The following is a 15,470-nucleotide window of genomic DNA, read 5'->3' on the forward strand; positions in this document are numbered from 1 at the left end:
AAAGCTCGCCGTCAATATCAAATGAACTTCTTATTCGATGTGAGCAATTGACACTCTGGTCCGACGCGTTAAAAAAAAAAATAAAAAAAAAAAAGTGGCTAGGGTACCTGGCTCTCACCCAGGAGGCGCGGGTTCGATTCCCGGTACCGGAAATGCGCATTTTGTTGCTCCTCTTATGCGACTTGGCCCGACTTAGCTCGACTGACGCTACGCTGACGCTTGCAGAAAACTACGTTAAGTACGATTCGTGGTAACAAGTGACGGCGAGAGCGATGCGACACCTGTCCACCTCTTATCGAGGCACCTAACTGTGGTCAACAAAGCTGGAGGACTGCAAGACATTGCCACGGGGGTTGAATGCAGCTAACCACACTGCTTAGTGTCCTAACAGTGGAGACAGGTTCAAAAAAAAAAAAAAAAAAATGGGTATAATTCCTGCTTAGGGTGCAGGAGGTCCCGGGTTCAAATCCCGGACGAGCCAACGCGTTTTGTGCAAACTGATCGCACGTCAGTGGCTGAGTCAGCGCAAAAAGCTCGCCGTCAATATCAAACGAATTTCTTATTCGACGTGAGCAATTGACACTCTGGTCCGACGCGTGAAGGCGATTACGAAGGTTTCGGGTACAGGTGGTAGCAGATGCATGTTAGTAAGTCTTGCTTAAAGTGATGAAAAAGTGTTTCCGCCCGGGATCGAACAGGGGACCTTCTGCGTGTTAGGCAGACGTGATAACCGCTACACCACGGAAACTGCTTGTGTGCACCGTACTGCACAGACAACTTGTAGTGATGTTGCCATCGTAACTAAAAAATTCAATAAATGTGGTACTTGCAAAACGAAGGGACGTGCGGCAGATCCACACACGAAGTGGCTCATTGGAGGACAATACGACATAGGCAGGAAAATACTGTTCCCGCCCGGGATCGAACCGGGGACCTTCTGCGTGTGAAGCAGACGTGATAACCGCTACACTACGGAAACGACGGACACGACGAGTCCATCCTTTTTCACTCAAACTTGCCTCAGCCTTTCTATCGTCGGCGAATGCACACACGACAGATCTTTTGTCAGCCTGGAACCCATCACAGCCGAGGGCTCAAGAAGTCTTCGGGGTGCTCGAGAGGGTGTCTGCCGTAGCACCCCTAACGAGATAGCGGCGTTTCGCGCAGTCGTTATTGCGAGTCATATCAGCAAAGCAATCACTTTCTCAGCAGCAAGCAGTGCGAGCCCAGCGGCAGCTCTACATGAAGGTACCGACAGCCCAGGAAGGCCGCCCCCATCCCGCCAGCGTACACGAGACTTCCAGGGCACCCTGGACGACATCGAGGGATTGGAATAATTGGCAATCACCGTGTCACAGCGCTCGTTGGTCTAGGGGTATGATTCCTGCTTAGGGTGCAGGAGGTCCCGGGTTCAAATCCCGGACGAGCCCTAGCGTTTTGTGCAAACTGATCGCACGTCAGTGGCTGAGTCAGCGCAAAAAGCTCGCCGTCAATATCAAATGAACTTCTTATTCGATGTGAGCAATTGACACTCTGGTCCGACGCGTTAAAAAAAAAAATAAAAAAAAAAGTGGCTAGGGTACCTGGCTCTCACCCAGGAGGCGCGGGTTCGATTCCCGGTACCGAAAATGCGCATTTTGTTGCTCCTCTTATGCGACTTGGCCCGACTTAGCTCGACTGACGCTACGCTGACGCTTGCAGAAAACTACGTTAAGTACGATTCGTGGTAACAAGTGACGGCGAGAGCGATGCGACACCTGTCCACCTCTTATCGAGGCACCTAACTGTGGTCAACAAAGCTGGAGGACTGCAAGACATTGCCACGGGGGTTGAATGCAGCTAACCACACTGCTTAGTGTCCTAACAGTGGAGACAGGTTCAAAAAAAAAAAAAAAAAAATGGGTATAATTCCTGCTTAGGGTGCAGGAGGTCCCGGGTTCAAATCCCGGACGAGCCAACGCGTTTTGTGCAAACTGATCGCACGTCAGTGGCTGAGTCAGCGCAAAAAGCTCGCCGTCAATATCAAACGAATTTCTTATTCGACGTGAGCAATTGACACTCTGGTCCGACGCGTGAAGGCGATTACGAAGGTTTCGGGTACAGGTGGTAGCAGATGCATGTTAGTAAGTCTTGCTTAAAGTGATGAAAAAGTGTTTCCGCCCGGGATCGAACAGGGGACCTTCTGCGTGTTAGGCAGACGTGATAACCGCTACACCACGGAAACTGCTTGTGTGCACCGTACTGCACAGACAACTTGTAGTGATGTTGCCATCGTAACTAAAAAATTCAATAAATGTGGTACTTGCAAAACGAAGGGACGTGCGGCAGATCCACACACGAAGTGGCTCATTGGAGGACAATACGACATAGGCAGGAAAATACTGTTCCCGCCCGGGATCGAACCGGGGACCTTCTGCGTGTGAAGCAGACGTGATAACCGCTACACTACGGAAACGACGGACACGACGAGTCCATCCTTTTTCACTCAAACTTGCCTCAGCCTTTCTATCGTCGGCGAATGCACACACGACAGATCTTTTGTCAGCCTGGAACCCATCACAGCCGAGGGCTCAAGAAGTCTTCGGGGTGCTCGAGAGGGTGTCTGCCGTAGCACCCCTAACGAGATAGCGGCGTTTCGCGCAGTCGTTATTGCGAGTCATATCAGCAAAGCAATCACTTTCTCAGCAGCAAGCAGTGCGAGCCCAGCGGCAGCTCTACATGAAGGTACCGACAGCCCAGGAAGGCCGCCCCCATCCCGCCAGCGTACACGAGACTTCCAGGGCACCCTGGACGACATCGAGGGATTGGAATAATTGGCAATCACCGTGTCACAGCGCTCGTTGGTCTAGGGGTATGATTCCTGCTTAGGGTGCAGGAGGTCCCGGGTTCAAATCCCGGACGAGCCCTAGCGTTTTGTGCAAACTGATCGCACGTCAGTGGCTGAGTCAGCGCAAAAAGCTCGCCGTCAATATCAAATGAACTTCTTATTCGATGTGAGCAATTGACACTCTGGTCCGACGCGTTAAAAAAAAAAATAAAAAAAAAAAGTGGCTAGGGTACCTGGCTCTCACCCAGGAGGCGCGGGTTCGATTCCCGGTACCGGAAATGCGCATTTTGTTGCTCCTCTTATGCGACTTGGCCCGACTTAGCTCGACTGACGCTACGCTGACGCTTGCAGAAAACTACGTTAAGTACGATTCGTGGTAACAAGTGACGGCGAGAGCGATGCGACACCTGTCCACCTCTTATCGAGGCACCTAACTGTGGTCAACAAAGCTGGAGGACTGCAAGACATTGCCACGGGGGTTGAATGCAGCTAACCACACTGCTTAGTGTCCTAACAGTGGAGACAGGTTCAAAAAAAAAAAAAAAAAAAATGGGTATAATTCCTGCTTAGGGTGCAGGAGGTCCCGGGTTCAAATCCCGGACGAGCCAACGCGTTTTGTGCAAACTGATCGCACGTCAGTGGCTGAGTCAGCGCAAAAAGCTCGCCGTCAATATCAAACGAATTTCTTATTCGACGTGAGCAATTGACACTCTGGTCCGACGCGTGAAGGCGATTACGAAGGTTTCGGGTACAGGTGGTAGCAGATGCATGTTAGTAAGTCTTGCTTAAAGTGATGAAAAAGTGTTTCCGCCCGGGATCGAACAGGGGACCTTCTGCGTGTTAGGCAGACGTGATAACCGCTACACCACGGAAACTGCTTGTGTGCACCGTACTGCACAGACAACTTGTAGTGATGTTGCCATCGTAACTAAAAAATTCAATAAATGTGGTACTTGCAAAACGAAGGGACGTGCGGCAGATCCACACACGAAGTGGCTCATTGGAGGACAATACGACATAGGCAGGAAAATACTGTTCCCGCCCGGGATCGAACCGGGGACCTTCTGCGTGTGAAGCAGACGTGATAACCGCTACACTACGGAAACGACGGACACGACGAGTCCATCCTTTTTCACTCAAACTTGCCTCAGCCTTTCTATCGTCGGCGAATGCACACACGACAGATCTTTTGTCAGCCTGGAACCCATCACAGCCGAGGGCTCAAGAAGTCTTCGGGGTGCTCGAGAGGGTGTCTGCCGTAGCACCCCTAACGAGATAGCGGCGTTTCGCGCAGTCGTTATTGCGAGTCATATCAGCAAAGCAATCACTTTCTCAGCAGCAAGCAGTGCGAGCCCAGCGGCAGCTCTACATGAAGGTACCGACAGCCCAGGAAGGCCGCCCCCATCCCGCCAGCGTACACGAGACTTCCAGGGCACCCTGGACGACATCGAGGGATTGGAATAATTGGCAATCACCGTGTCACAGCGCTCGTTGGTCTAGGGGTATGATTCCTGCTTAGGGTGCAGGAGGTCCCGGGTTCAAATCCCGGACGAGCCCTAGCGTTTTGTGCAAACTGATCGCACGTCAGTGGCTGAGTCAGCGCAAAAAGCTCGCCGTCAATATCAAATGAACTTCTTATTCGATGTGAGCAATTGACACTCTGGTCCGACGCGTTAAAAAAAAAAATAAAAAAAAAAAGTGGCTAGGGTACCTGGCTCTCACCCAGGAGGCGCGGGTTCGATTCCCGGTACCGGAAATGCGCATTTTGTTGCTCCTCTTATGCGACTTGGCCCGACTTAGCTCGACTGACGCTACGCTGACGCTTGCAGAAAACTACGTTAAGTACGATTCGTGGTAACAAGTGACGGCGAGAGCGATGCGACACCTGTCCACCTCTTATCGAGGCACCTAACTGTGGTCAACAAAGCTGGAGGACTGCAAGACATTGCCACGGGGGTTGAATGCAGCTAACCACACTGCTTAGTGTCCTAACAGTGGAGACAGGTTCAAAAAAAAAAAAAAAAAAAATGGGTATAATTCCTGCTTAGGGTGCAGGAGGTCCCGGGTTCAAATCCCGGACGAGCCAACGCGTTTTGTGCAAACTGATCGCACGTCAGTGGCTGAGTCAGCGCAAAAAGCTCGCCGTCAATATCAAACGAATTTCTTATTCGACGTGAGCAATTGACACTCTGGTCCGACGCGTGAAGGCGATTACGAAGGTTTCGGGTACAGGTGGTAGCAGATGCATGTTAGTAAGTCTTGCTTAAAGTGATGAAAAAGTGTTTCCGCCCGGGATCGAACAGGGGACCTTCTGCGTGTTAGGCAGACGTGATAACCGCTACACCACGGAAACTGCTTGTGTGCACCGTACTGCACAGACAACTTGTAGTGATGTTGCCATCGTAACTAAAAAATTCAATAAATGTGGTACTTGCAAAACGAAGGGACGTGCGGCAGATCCACACACGAAGTGGCTCATTGGAGGACAATACGACATAGGCAGGAAAATACTGTTCCCGCCCGGGATCGAACCGGGGACCTTCTGCGTGTGAAGCAGACGTGATAACCGCTACACTACGGAAACGACGGACACGACGGGTCCATCCTTTTTCACTCAAACTTGCCTCAGCCTTTCTATCGTCGGCGAATGCACACACGACAGATCTTTTGTCAGCCTGGAACCCATCACAGCCGAGGGCTCAAGAAGTCTTCGGGGTGCTCGAGAGGGTGTCTGCCGTAGCACCCCTAACGAGATAGCGGCGTTTCGCGCAGTCGTTATTGCGAGTCATATCAGCAAAGCAATCACTTTCTCAGCAGCAAGCAGTGCGAGCCCAGCGGCAGCTCTACATGAAGGTACCGACAGCCCAGGAAGGCCGCCCCCATCCCGCCAGCGTACACGAGACTTCCAGGGCACCCTGGACGACATCGAGGGATTGGAATAATTGGCAATCACCGTGTCACAGCGCTCGTTGGTCTAGGGGTATGATTCCTGCTTAGGGTGCAGGAGGTCCCGGGTTCAAATCCCGGACGAGCCCTAGCGTTTTGTGCAAACTGATCGCACGTCAGTGGCTGAGTCAGCGCAAAAAGCTCGCCGTCAATATCAAATGAACTTCTTATTCGATGTGAGCAATTGACACTCTGGTCCGACGCGTTAAAAAAAAAAATAAAAAAAAAAAGTGGCTAGGGTACCTGGCTCTCACCCAGGAGGCGCGGGTTCGATTCCCGGTACCGGAAATGCGCATTTTGTTGCTCCTCTTATGCGACTTGGCCCGACTTAGCTCGACTGACGCTACGCTGACGCTTGCAGAAAACTACGTTAAGTACGATTCGTGGTAACAAGTGACGGCGAGAAGCGATGCGACACCTGTCCACCTCTTATCGAGGCACCTAACTGTGGTCAACAAAGCTGGAGGACTGCAAGACATTGCCACGGGGGTTGAATGCAGCTAACCACACTGCTTAGTGTCCTAACAGTGGAGACAGGTTCAAAAAAAAAAAAAAAAAAAATGGGTATAATTCCTGCTTAGGGTGCAGGAGGTCCCGGGTTCAAATCCCGGACGAGCCAACGCGTTTTGTGCAAACTGATCGCACGTCAGTGGCTGAGTCAGCGCAAAAAGCTCGCCGTCAATATCAAACGAATTTCTTATTCGACGTGAGCAATTGACACTCTGGTCCGACGCGTGAAGGCGATTACGAAGGTTTCGGGTACAGGTGGTAGCAGATGCATGTTAGTAAGTCTTGCTTAAAGTGATGAAAAAGTGTTTCCGCCCGGGATCGAACAGGGGACCTTCTGCGTGTTAGGCAGACGTGATAACCGCTACACCACGGAAACTGCTTGTGTGCACCGTACTGCACAGACAACTTGTAGTGATGTTGCCATCGTAACTAAAAAATTCAATAAATGTGGTACTTGCAAAACGAAGGGACGTGCGGCAGATCCACACACGAAGTGGCTCATTGGAGGACAATACGACATAGGCAGGAAAATACTGTTCCCGCCCGGGATCGAACCGGGGACCTTCTGCGTGTGAAGCAGACGTGATAACCGCTACACTACGGAAACGACGGACACGACGAGTCCATCCTTTTTCACTCAAACTTGCCTCAGCCTTTCTATCGTCGGCGAATGCACACACGACAGATCTTTTGTCAGCCTGGAACCCATCACAGCCGAGGGCTCAAGAAGTCTTCGGGGTGCTCGAGAGGGTGTCTGCCGTAGCACCCCTAACGAGATAGCGGCGTTTCGCGCAGTCGTTATTGCGAGTCATATCAGCAAAGCAATCACTTTCTCAGCAGCAAGCAGTGCGAGCCCAGCGGCAGCTCTACATGAAGGTACCGACAGCCCAGGAAGGCCGCCCCCATCCCGCCAGCGTACACGAGACTTCCAGGGCACCCTGGACGACATCGAGGGATTGGAATAATTGGCAATCACCGTGTCACAGCGCTCGTTGGTCTAGGGGTATGATTCCTGCTTAGGGTGCAGGAGGTCCCGGGTTCAAATCCCGGACGAGCCCTAGCGTTTTGTGCAAACTGATCGCACGTCAGTGGCTGAGTCAGCGCAAAAAGCTCGCCGTCAATATCAAATGAACTTCTTATTCGATGTGAGCAATTGACACTCTGGTCCGACGCGTTAAAAAAAAAAATAAAAAAAAAAGTGGCTAGGGTACCTGGCTCTCACCCAGGAGGCGCGGGTTCGATTCCCGGTACCGGAAATGCGCATTTTGTTGCTCCTCTTATGCGACTTGGCCCGACTTAGCTCGACTGACGCTACGCTGACGCTTGCAGAAAACTACGTTAAGTACGATTCGTGGTAACAAGTGACGGCGAGAGCGTTGCGACACCTGTCCACCTCTTATCGAGGCACCTAACTGTGGTCAACAAAGCTGGAGGACTGCAAGACATTGCCACGGGGGTTGAATGCAGCTAACCACACTGCTTAGTGTCCTAACAGTGGAGACAGGTTCAAAAAAAAAAAAAAAAAAAAAATGGGTATAATTCCTGCTTAGGGTGCAGGAGGTCCCGGGTTCAAATCCCGGACGAGCCAACGCGTTTTGTGCAAACTGATCGCACGTCAGTGGCTGAGTCAGCGCAAAAAGCTCGCCGTCAATATCAAACGAATTTCTTATTCGACGTGAGCAATTGACACTCTGGTCCGACGCGTGAAGGCGATTACGAAGGTTTCGGGTACAGGTGGTAGCAGATGCATGTTAGTAAGTCTTGCTTAAAGTGATGAAAAAGTGTTTCCGCCCGGGATCGAACAGGGGACCTTCTGCGTGTTAGGCAGACGTGATAACCGCTACACCACGGAAACTGCTTGTGTGCACCGTACTGCACAGACAACTTGTAGTGATGTTGCCATCGTAACTAAAAAATTCAATAAATGTGGTACTTGCAAAACGAAGGGACGTGCGGCAGATCCACACACGAAGTGGCTCATTGGAGGACAATACGACATAGGCAGGAAAATACTGTTCCCGCCCGGGATCGAACCGGGGACCTTCTGCGTGTGAAGCAGACGTGATAACCGCTACACTACGGAAACGACGGACACGACGAGTCCATCCTTTTTCACTCAAACTTGCCTCAGCCTTTCTATCGTCGGCGAATGCACACACGACAGATCTTTTGTCAGCCTGGAACCCATCACAGCCGAGGGCTCAAGAAGTCTTCGGGGTGCTCGAGAGGGTGTCTGCCGTAGCACCCCTAACGAGATAGCGGCGTTTCGCGCAGTCGTTATTGCGAGTCATATCAGCAAAGCAATCACTTTCTCAGCAGCAAGCAGTGCGAGCCCAGCGGCAGCTCTACATGAAGGTACCGACAGCCCAGGAAGGCCGCCCCCATCCCGCCAGCGTACACGAGACTTCCAGGGCACCCTGGACGACATCGAGGGATTGGAATAATTGGCAATCACCGTGTCACAGCGCTCGTTGGTCTAGGGGTATGATTCCTGCTTAGGGTGCAGGAGGTCCCGGGTTCAAATCCCGGACGAGCCCTAGCGTTTTGTGCAAACTGATCGCACGTCAGTGGCTGAGTCAGCGCAAAAAGCTCGCCGTCAATATCAAATGAACTTCTTATTCGATGTGAGCAATTGACACTCTGGTCCGACGCGTTAAAAAAAAAAATAAAAAAAAAAAAGTGGCTAGGGTACCTGGCTCTCACCCAGGAGGCGCGGGTTCGATTCCCGGTACCGGAAATGCGCATTTTGTTGCTCCTCTTATGCGACTTGGCCCGACTTAGCTCGACTGACGCTACGCTGACGCTTGCAGAAAACTACGTTAAGTACGATTCGTGGTAACAAGTGACGGCGAGAGCGATGCGACACCTGTCCACCTCTTATCGAGGCACCTAACTGTGGTCAACAAAGCTGGAGGACTGCAAGACATTGCCACGGGGGTTGAATGCAGCTAACCACACTGCTTAGTGTCCTAACAGTGGAGACAGGTTCAAAAAAAAAAAAAAAAAATGGGTATAATTCCTGCTTAGGGTGCAGGAGGTCCCGGGTTCAAATCCCGGACGAGCCAACGCGTTTTGTGCAAACTGATCGCACGTCAGTGGCTGAGTCAGCGCAAAAAGCTCGCCGTCAATATCAAACGAATTTCTTATTCGACGTGAGCAATTGACACTCTGGTCCGACGCGTGAAGGCGATTACGAAGGTTTCGGGTACAGGTGGTAGCAGATGCATGTTAGTAAGTCTTGCTTAAAGTGATGAAAAAGTGTTTCCGCCCGGGATCGAACAGGGGACCTTCTGCGTGTTAGGCAGACGTGATAACCGCTACACCACGGAAACTGCTTGTGTGCACCGTACTGCACAGACAACTTGTAGTGATGTTGCCATCGTAACTAAAAAATTCAATAAATGTGGTACTTGCAAAACGAAGGGACGTGCGGCAGATCCACACACGAAGTGGCTCATTGGAGGACAATACGACATAGGCAGGAAAATACTGTTCCCGCCCGGGATCGAACCGGGGACCTTCTGCGTGTGAAGCAGACGTGATAACCGCTACACTACGGAAACGACGGACACGACGGGTCCATCCTTTTTCACTCAAACTTGCCTCAGCCTTTCTATCGTCGGCGAATGCACACACGACAGATCTTTTGTCAGCCTGGAACCCATCACAGCCGAGGGCTCAAGAAGTCTTCGGGGTGCTCGAGAGGGTGTCTGCCGTAGCACCCCTAACGAGATAGCGGCGTTTCGCGCAGTCGTTATTGCGAGTCATATCAGCAAAGCAATCACTTTCTCAGCAGCAAGCAGTGCGAGCCCAGCGGCAGCTCTACATGAAGGTACCGACAGCCCAGGAAGGCCGCCCCCATCCCGCCAGCGTACACGAGACTTCCAGGGCACCCTGGACGACATCGAGGGATTGGAATAATTGGCAATCACCGTGTCACAGCGCTCGTTGGTCTAGGGGTATGATTCCTGCTTAGGGTGCAGGAGGTCCCGGGTTCAAATCCCGGACGAGCCCTAGCGTTTTGTGCAAACTGATCGCACGTCAGTGGCTGAGTCAGCGCAAAAAGCTCGCCGTCAATATCAAATGAACTTCTTATTCGATGTGAGCAATTGACACTCTGGTCCGACGCGTTAAAAAAAAAAATAAAAAAAAAAAGTGGCTAGGGTACCTGGCTCTCACCCAGGAGGCGCGGGTTCGATTCCCGGTACCGGAAATGCGCATTTTGTTGCTCCTCTTATGCGACTTGGCCCGACTTAGCTCGACTGACGCTACGCTGACGCTTGCAGAAAACTACGTTAAGTACGATTCGTGGTAACAAGTGACGGCGAGAGCGATGCGACACCTGTCCACCTCTTATCGAGGCACCTAACTGTGGTCAACAAAGCTGGAGGACTGCAAGACATTGCCACGGGGGTTGAATGCAGCTAACCACACTGCTTAGTGTCCTAACAGTGGAGACAGGTTCAAAAAAAAAAAAAAAAAAAATGGGTATAATTCCTGCTTAGGGTGCAGGAGGTCCCGGGTTCAAATCCCGGACGAGCCAACGCGTTTTGTGCAAACTGATCGCACGTCAGTGGCTGAGTCAGCGCAAAAAGCTCGCCGTCAATATCAAACGAATTTCTTATTCGACGTGAGCAATTGACACTCTGGTCCGACGCGTGAAGGCGATTACGAAGGTTTCGGGTACAGGTGGTAGCAGATGCATGTTAGTAAGTCTTGCTTAAAGTGATGAAAAAGTGTTTCCGCCCGGGATCGAACAGGGGACCTTCTGCGTGTTAGGCAGACGTGATAACCGCTACACCACGGAAACTGCTTGTGTGCACCGTACTGCACAGACAACTTGTAGTGATGTTGCCATCGTAACTAAAAAATTCAATAAATGTGGTACTTGCAAAACGAAGGGACGTGCGGCAGATCCACACACGAAGTGGCTCATTGGAGGACAATACGACATAGAGTTCCGCTTTAGACGCCGTGCAGTGTGGACGTGCCTAGTCTTCCGCTCCGCCGTAGCGTTACGTATAGTGGACTATCGTTTTTGTTACGTGTTGTGTTGCAACTTCTGAGAGTATTTCTCCGTCGTTGTTTTGTACCTTGTGTTACTTTCTGTCCTTATTTCAGTGTTTTTTGTGTAGCGGTTTCGACCGCATATTTTGAAAATGTCGTCCCAGGTTATTCCTCGTCAGGCTACAGTTAGTTTTGCTTTTGACAAGTCAACCCGCCACGTGCAACCTAGTTCTCTTGAGATTCATGATTGGTTGGTAGATACCTTTGGTGTTCATTCGGATCAGGTGCACACTGCTTATTTTGATACCGAACTGTATGTTTTCTTTGTTAAGTTTATGGACCCACTTCAGGTTGATAAAATTCTTTCTAAATATGGTCATCATGTTCTCTTTCGGCATCGGGATGATTCTGTAAGTACCGTGCTGCTTTCCAATGCTTCCATCACGTATACCAATGTTCGTGTTTACAACCTTCCACCGGAGGTGGATAATGTCTATCTTAAGGAGGGTCTACAGCAGTATGGTGATGTAAAGAGCATTCGCCTTGAACGCTGGTCAAGCCAACATCGCCTGCAATGTTACAGTGGTATTCGTTCAGTCGAAATGCACGTTAAGCAGAATATTCCATCCCACCTGCAGATCGGTGGATATCGTGTCCATGTAACATATAGTGGTCAGGTTGGCACCTGTTTTTTGTGCAATGAAAGTGGTCACGTGCGTACCGACTGTCCGCGGAGAGTTTTTGTTTTAAAAAATTCTCTCGAACAGCGTCGCAAGTTAACGGTCGCTGACCTCGTTGCAGGTGGTTCTGCTCTTGGTGTAGCACAGTCCAGTGGTAGTAGCGCCCCGCCACAGGTTTTGCGCACCCCTGATACAGAATTTCCTCCTTTGCGTGCTAAATCTGATGTTGTTCCGTCTGTCCCTCAGGTGGGTGTGCCACTTTTGAATAATAAGAGGCGTCGCCCACACGATGGAAATAGTACGGATGAGGATCTCCCTGAGATGCCCCAGTCCGAGCGACCGGCATCCTCCGAGCCACTGTGTACTGTAGCTGCTCCCTGCCCTCCTGAGGTAGCGGTTCCGGTGGCGGCTGCTGGCGCCCCTCCGGCCTCCGACGCAGCTTCTCTCGAGTCGGGTCGTCGGTCGGGCCTGTTGGCGCCGTCTTCCGAACCGACTTCGATGTCACAACAAGTGGAGCCGCGACAACTTCCTGCTTCGCTGCCCCATACCTCTGCCAGCGGAGCTGCTCCGCTTCTTTCCAACTCTGCGGCCTCGGACCTTCCTGCTCACGTTTCGCCTCCGTGCAGTCCATGTTTGCCGGAAGCTAGTGCAGGTGTTGACCATTCCGTTTTGTCGGATGTTTCCCCCGCGACCCCGGATCCCGCATGTGGACCGGCGCGGGTGGTGTCGGATACAGAACTTGACCCTCCTACGTCACCGGCGGCTGAAGTTTCCTTGCCCGTCAGCCGACGCAAGTTACGCGTTCAGCCGAACGTTAATGCTGTTCGTAAAAAACCGAAACGTAAGGGATCCGCGGAACGGGGTAGCAGTCCCCCTCCCTCGGATGCCTCCGTCACCCCTGCTATGGACTGTGACGCTGGTGCGTCGGTGTAGGTGATTTGTTTTCTCGCTTTTCTCTCTATGGTTCAAGCATACACCTTTCTTACCTTAAATGTTAACCGTATTGAGTCCGACGTTCGCATTGCCTCTTTGCGGCAGTTTATTTACGACGCCTGTGCGGACGTAGTGTTTTTGCAGGAAGTGTTGTTTTCTGATCTCTCTCTACCTGGATTTCAAACTGTTTTTAATGTCGCGCCGGAATATTCAACAGGAACTGCTCTTTTCTTTCGAGAGGGCATTCCTATTACTGACATTGAATTCCTTGACTCTGGCCGTGGGATTGGTTGTCGTCTTTTTGATCTCCGCCTCGTTGTTTTGTATGCCCCCTCTGGTTCGGGTCACACTGTGGCTCGATCGCGATTTTATAAAGAAGAGCTTATTTATCTTTTGCGCCAGAGTCCTCGGAGTCTCCTGCTCGGAGGCGATTTTAATTGTGTTTTACGCCCTGCAGACCAGTCCCCCAATTTTAATTATTGCCGTGATTTACATGACTTAGTTCGTACGATGCATCTGCGTGATGTTTGGGAACACAAATATCCAACCCTGGTGAAATATACGTTTTTTACCGCGTCCTCATGCAGTAGACTCGACAGATTCTATTTATCTGATTTTTTATGTGATAAAATTCTTTCTGTCGATGTTATTCCTACTAGTTTTTCTGACCATTGTGCTTTTACTGCAACTGTAAATCTTAGTCGCCAACCTGCAAAACTTTATCGTTCCCAGTGGATGTTAAATGTTTCCCACCTTGCCGACAGTGCTATGGATGATGTTATAAGTGGCGTGTGGGAGCGATGTCTTCGCTCTGTCCCGCGATACCCTTCCTTGCTGGTTTGGTGGACTGCGTTTGCCAAGCCCAAGATTCGTCAGACTTTGATTTTCTACTGTGCTGCTAGGACGCGTGATTTTAAGAACACGTATGAATATTACTACTCTGTCCTGCGTGAACTATATGACGCGGCGGGTACCTCTCCACTGCGGATCCATGATGTTCGTCGTATTAAAGCCAAGCTCTTGAGCCTTAAACGACGACAGATGGATGGTCTGCGAGTTAAGTCGAAACCTCACTCTCTTGTTGAAGGTGAACTGACATCCTTGTACCACCTGCTACGGCATCAGACTCGTCGTCGTCGCTCCTTCATCTCTTCTCTTACGGTGGATGATGGGCGACAGCTTAGTGCACAGGAGGAAATGGTTCGTGCTCTTCATCAGTATTACACTAGTCTCTATTCTGCCGATGATTCTGGTGAGTCTCTTTCGGATGATGTCTTTGGGGATCTAACTGCGACGATCGCGCCTGACGCGAACGGCGAATTTCTCCGGGAGTTCCAGGTAGATGATGTTTTCGATTTTATTGCTCGCTCTCCGTCCAGTAAATCGCCGGGTCCAGACGGCCTGCCTAAAGAATTTTATCTCCGTTTTTGGCCTCTTTTGGGTGGCATTTTTACGCAGATTTTAAATGAGATTGTCAGAGGGATGGATGTGCCTGCCGATTTTAAAGTAGGGAAAATTGTTTTAATTCCGAAGTCCTCTGGTCGTTTATCTGCTGCCAATCTTCGTCCGCTCACATTGCTGAATTTTGACTATAAGACAGCTGCTAGAGCGCTCAATAGCCGGCTGTCTTCTCTGCTTCGGGGTGTGATTGGTGCACATCAATGTTGTTTTCATGATAGATCTATTCTGACACCAGTAGCCGAATATCGGGATGTTGTCTCGGTTGCGGCGGTTACAAACGTACATTGTGCCTTTGCCTTCCTTGATTTTTATAAGGCTTTTGATCACGTCAGTCATGTGTTTTTAGATCGTGTTTTAGGTACAATAGGTTTTAACGCTTCATCACGTGGTGTTCTTGGCAATTTGTACAGGGGAATAACAGCTCGGGTGTCAGTCAATGGGCAGCTGACGCCGCCCATTGCTATCCGCCGCGGAGTGCCTCAGGGTAGTCCGCTCTCTATGTCTTTATTCGTTTTGTCCCTGGAACCGCTGCTTCGGACTATTGCTCTCAAGCTTCAGGGTATGTCCCTCTCTGGTGGGAAGCTCTCGGTTAAGGCATATGCGGATGATGTCGTTGTTCTCCTCCGTCAACGAGATGATATCCCGTTGTTGAAAGGGGCAGTTGATGCATACTGTCGTGTCTCTGGAGCGCGTCTCAATCAGGGTAAATGTAAGTTCCTTGATATTCGAGGATTTCGCGATGCTGACGTCCCTTGGGCCACTTTTGTCGATCGCCATACGTCCTTGGGGATTATCATTGATCGGTGTCCTCTAAAAATGGCGGCTCTCAATTGGAAATCTGTCACCGAGAAGATACAGGGGGCTCTGATGGTCCATGAGCAGCGCTCTGCTACCATTTTGCAAAAAGTCAGAATTTTAGACACCTACGTCCTATGTAAAGCTTATTATGTTGCTCAGCTGTTCCCACTTCCCATGATGGTGGCGAAAAGGTTGCGCCAATTGTCTAGCAGGTTTATATGGAAGGGCCACCTATTCAAGTTACGTTACGAGGTAATGACGAAACCGCGTCTCTCCGGAGGCTTGGGCCTCTCTGACATTACTCGCAA

The 15,470-nt window shown here is 50.7% G+C and overlaps 22 non-coding genes across 22 annotated transcripts; 7 read left to right on the plus strand and 15 right to left on the minus strand.

The window, feature by feature from the left end:
- Window positions 1–675: 675 nt before the first annotated feature.
- Window positions 676–748, minus strand: Trnav-aac. Its single transcript has one exon. It is a non-coding gene; the product is annotated as a tRNA-Val (tRNA).
- Window positions 749–906: 158 nt separating this feature from the next.
- Window positions 907–979, minus strand: Trnav-cac. The gene has a single exon. It is a non-coding gene; the product is annotated as a tRNA-Val (tRNA).
- Window positions 980–1,358: 379 nt separating this feature from the next.
- Trnap-agg lies at window positions 1,359–1,432 on the plus strand. Its single transcript has one exon. It is a non-coding gene; the product is annotated as a tRNA-Pro (tRNA).
- Window positions 1,433–2,151: 719 nt separating this feature from the next.
- On the minus strand, window positions 2,152–2,224 carry Trnav-aac. The gene has a single exon. It is a non-coding gene; the product is annotated as a tRNA-Val (tRNA).
- A 158-nt stretch (window positions 2,225–2,382) lies between these two features.
- Window positions 2,383–2,455, minus strand: Trnav-cac. The gene has a single exon. It is a non-coding gene; the product is annotated as a tRNA-Val (tRNA).
- Window positions 2,456–2,834: 379 nt separating this feature from the next.
- On the plus strand, window positions 2,835–2,908 carry Trnap-agg. The gene has a single exon. It is a non-coding gene; the product is annotated as a tRNA-Pro (tRNA).
- Window positions 2,909–3,629: 721 nt separating this feature from the next.
- On the minus strand, window positions 3,630–3,702 carry Trnav-aac. The gene has a single exon. It is a non-coding gene; the product is annotated as a tRNA-Val (tRNA).
- A 158-nt stretch (window positions 3,703–3,860) lies between these two features.
- On the minus strand, window positions 3,861–3,933 carry Trnav-cac. The gene has a single exon. It is a non-coding gene; the product is annotated as a tRNA-Val (tRNA).
- A 379-nt stretch (window positions 3,934–4,312) lies between these two features.
- Window positions 4,313–4,386, plus strand: Trnap-agg. The gene has a single exon. It is a non-coding gene; the product is annotated as a tRNA-Pro (tRNA).
- Window positions 4,387–5,107: 721 nt separating this feature from the next.
- Window positions 5,108–5,180, minus strand: Trnav-aac. The gene has a single exon. It is a non-coding gene; the product is annotated as a tRNA-Val (tRNA).
- Window positions 5,181–5,338: 158 nt separating this feature from the next.
- On the minus strand, window positions 5,339–5,411 carry Trnav-cac. Its single transcript has one exon. It is a non-coding gene; the product is annotated as a tRNA-Val (tRNA).
- A 379-nt stretch (window positions 5,412–5,790) lies between these two features.
- Trnap-agg lies at window positions 5,791–5,864 on the plus strand. The gene has a single exon. It is a non-coding gene; the product is annotated as a tRNA-Pro (tRNA).
- Window positions 5,865–6,586: 722 nt separating this feature from the next.
- Trnav-aac lies at window positions 6,587–6,659 on the minus strand. Its single transcript has one exon. It is a non-coding gene; the product is annotated as a tRNA-Val (tRNA).
- A 158-nt stretch (window positions 6,660–6,817) lies between these two features.
- Trnav-cac lies at window positions 6,818–6,890 on the minus strand. Its single transcript has one exon. It is a non-coding gene; the product is annotated as a tRNA-Val (tRNA).
- A 379-nt stretch (window positions 6,891–7,269) lies between these two features.
- Window positions 7,270–7,343, plus strand: Trnap-agg. Its single transcript has one exon. It is a non-coding gene; the product is annotated as a tRNA-Pro (tRNA).
- A 722-nt stretch (window positions 7,344–8,065) lies between these two features.
- Window positions 8,066–8,138, minus strand: Trnav-aac. Its single transcript has one exon. It is a non-coding gene; the product is annotated as a tRNA-Val (tRNA).
- Window positions 8,139–8,296: 158 nt separating this feature from the next.
- Trnav-cac lies at window positions 8,297–8,369 on the minus strand. The gene has a single exon. It is a non-coding gene; the product is annotated as a tRNA-Val (tRNA).
- A 379-nt stretch (window positions 8,370–8,748) lies between these two features.
- Window positions 8,749–8,822, plus strand: Trnap-agg. The gene has a single exon. It is a non-coding gene; the product is annotated as a tRNA-Pro (tRNA).
- Window positions 8,823–9,542: 720 nt separating this feature from the next.
- On the minus strand, window positions 9,543–9,615 carry Trnav-aac. The gene has a single exon. It is a non-coding gene; the product is annotated as a tRNA-Val (tRNA).
- A 158-nt stretch (window positions 9,616–9,773) lies between these two features.
- On the minus strand, window positions 9,774–9,846 carry Trnav-cac. Its single transcript has one exon. It is a non-coding gene; the product is annotated as a tRNA-Val (tRNA).
- Window positions 9,847–10,225: 379 nt separating this feature from the next.
- Window positions 10,226–10,299, plus strand: Trnap-agg. Its single transcript has one exon. It is a non-coding gene; the product is annotated as a tRNA-Pro (tRNA).
- A 721-nt stretch (window positions 10,300–11,020) lies between these two features.
- Trnav-aac lies at window positions 11,021–11,093 on the minus strand. The gene has a single exon. It is a non-coding gene; the product is annotated as a tRNA-Val (tRNA).
- Window positions 11,094–15,470: the final 4,377 nt, after the last annotated feature.

Source organism: Schistocerca piceifrons, unplaced genomic scaffold (assembly GCF_021461385.2).
Source record: "Schistocerca piceifrons isolate TAMUIC-IGC-003096 unplaced genomic scaffold, iqSchPice1.1 HiC_scaffold_545, whole genome shotgun sequence".
Classification (NCBI taxonomy): Eukaryota; Metazoa; Arthropoda; class Insecta; order Orthoptera; family Acrididae; genus Schistocerca; species Schistocerca piceifrons.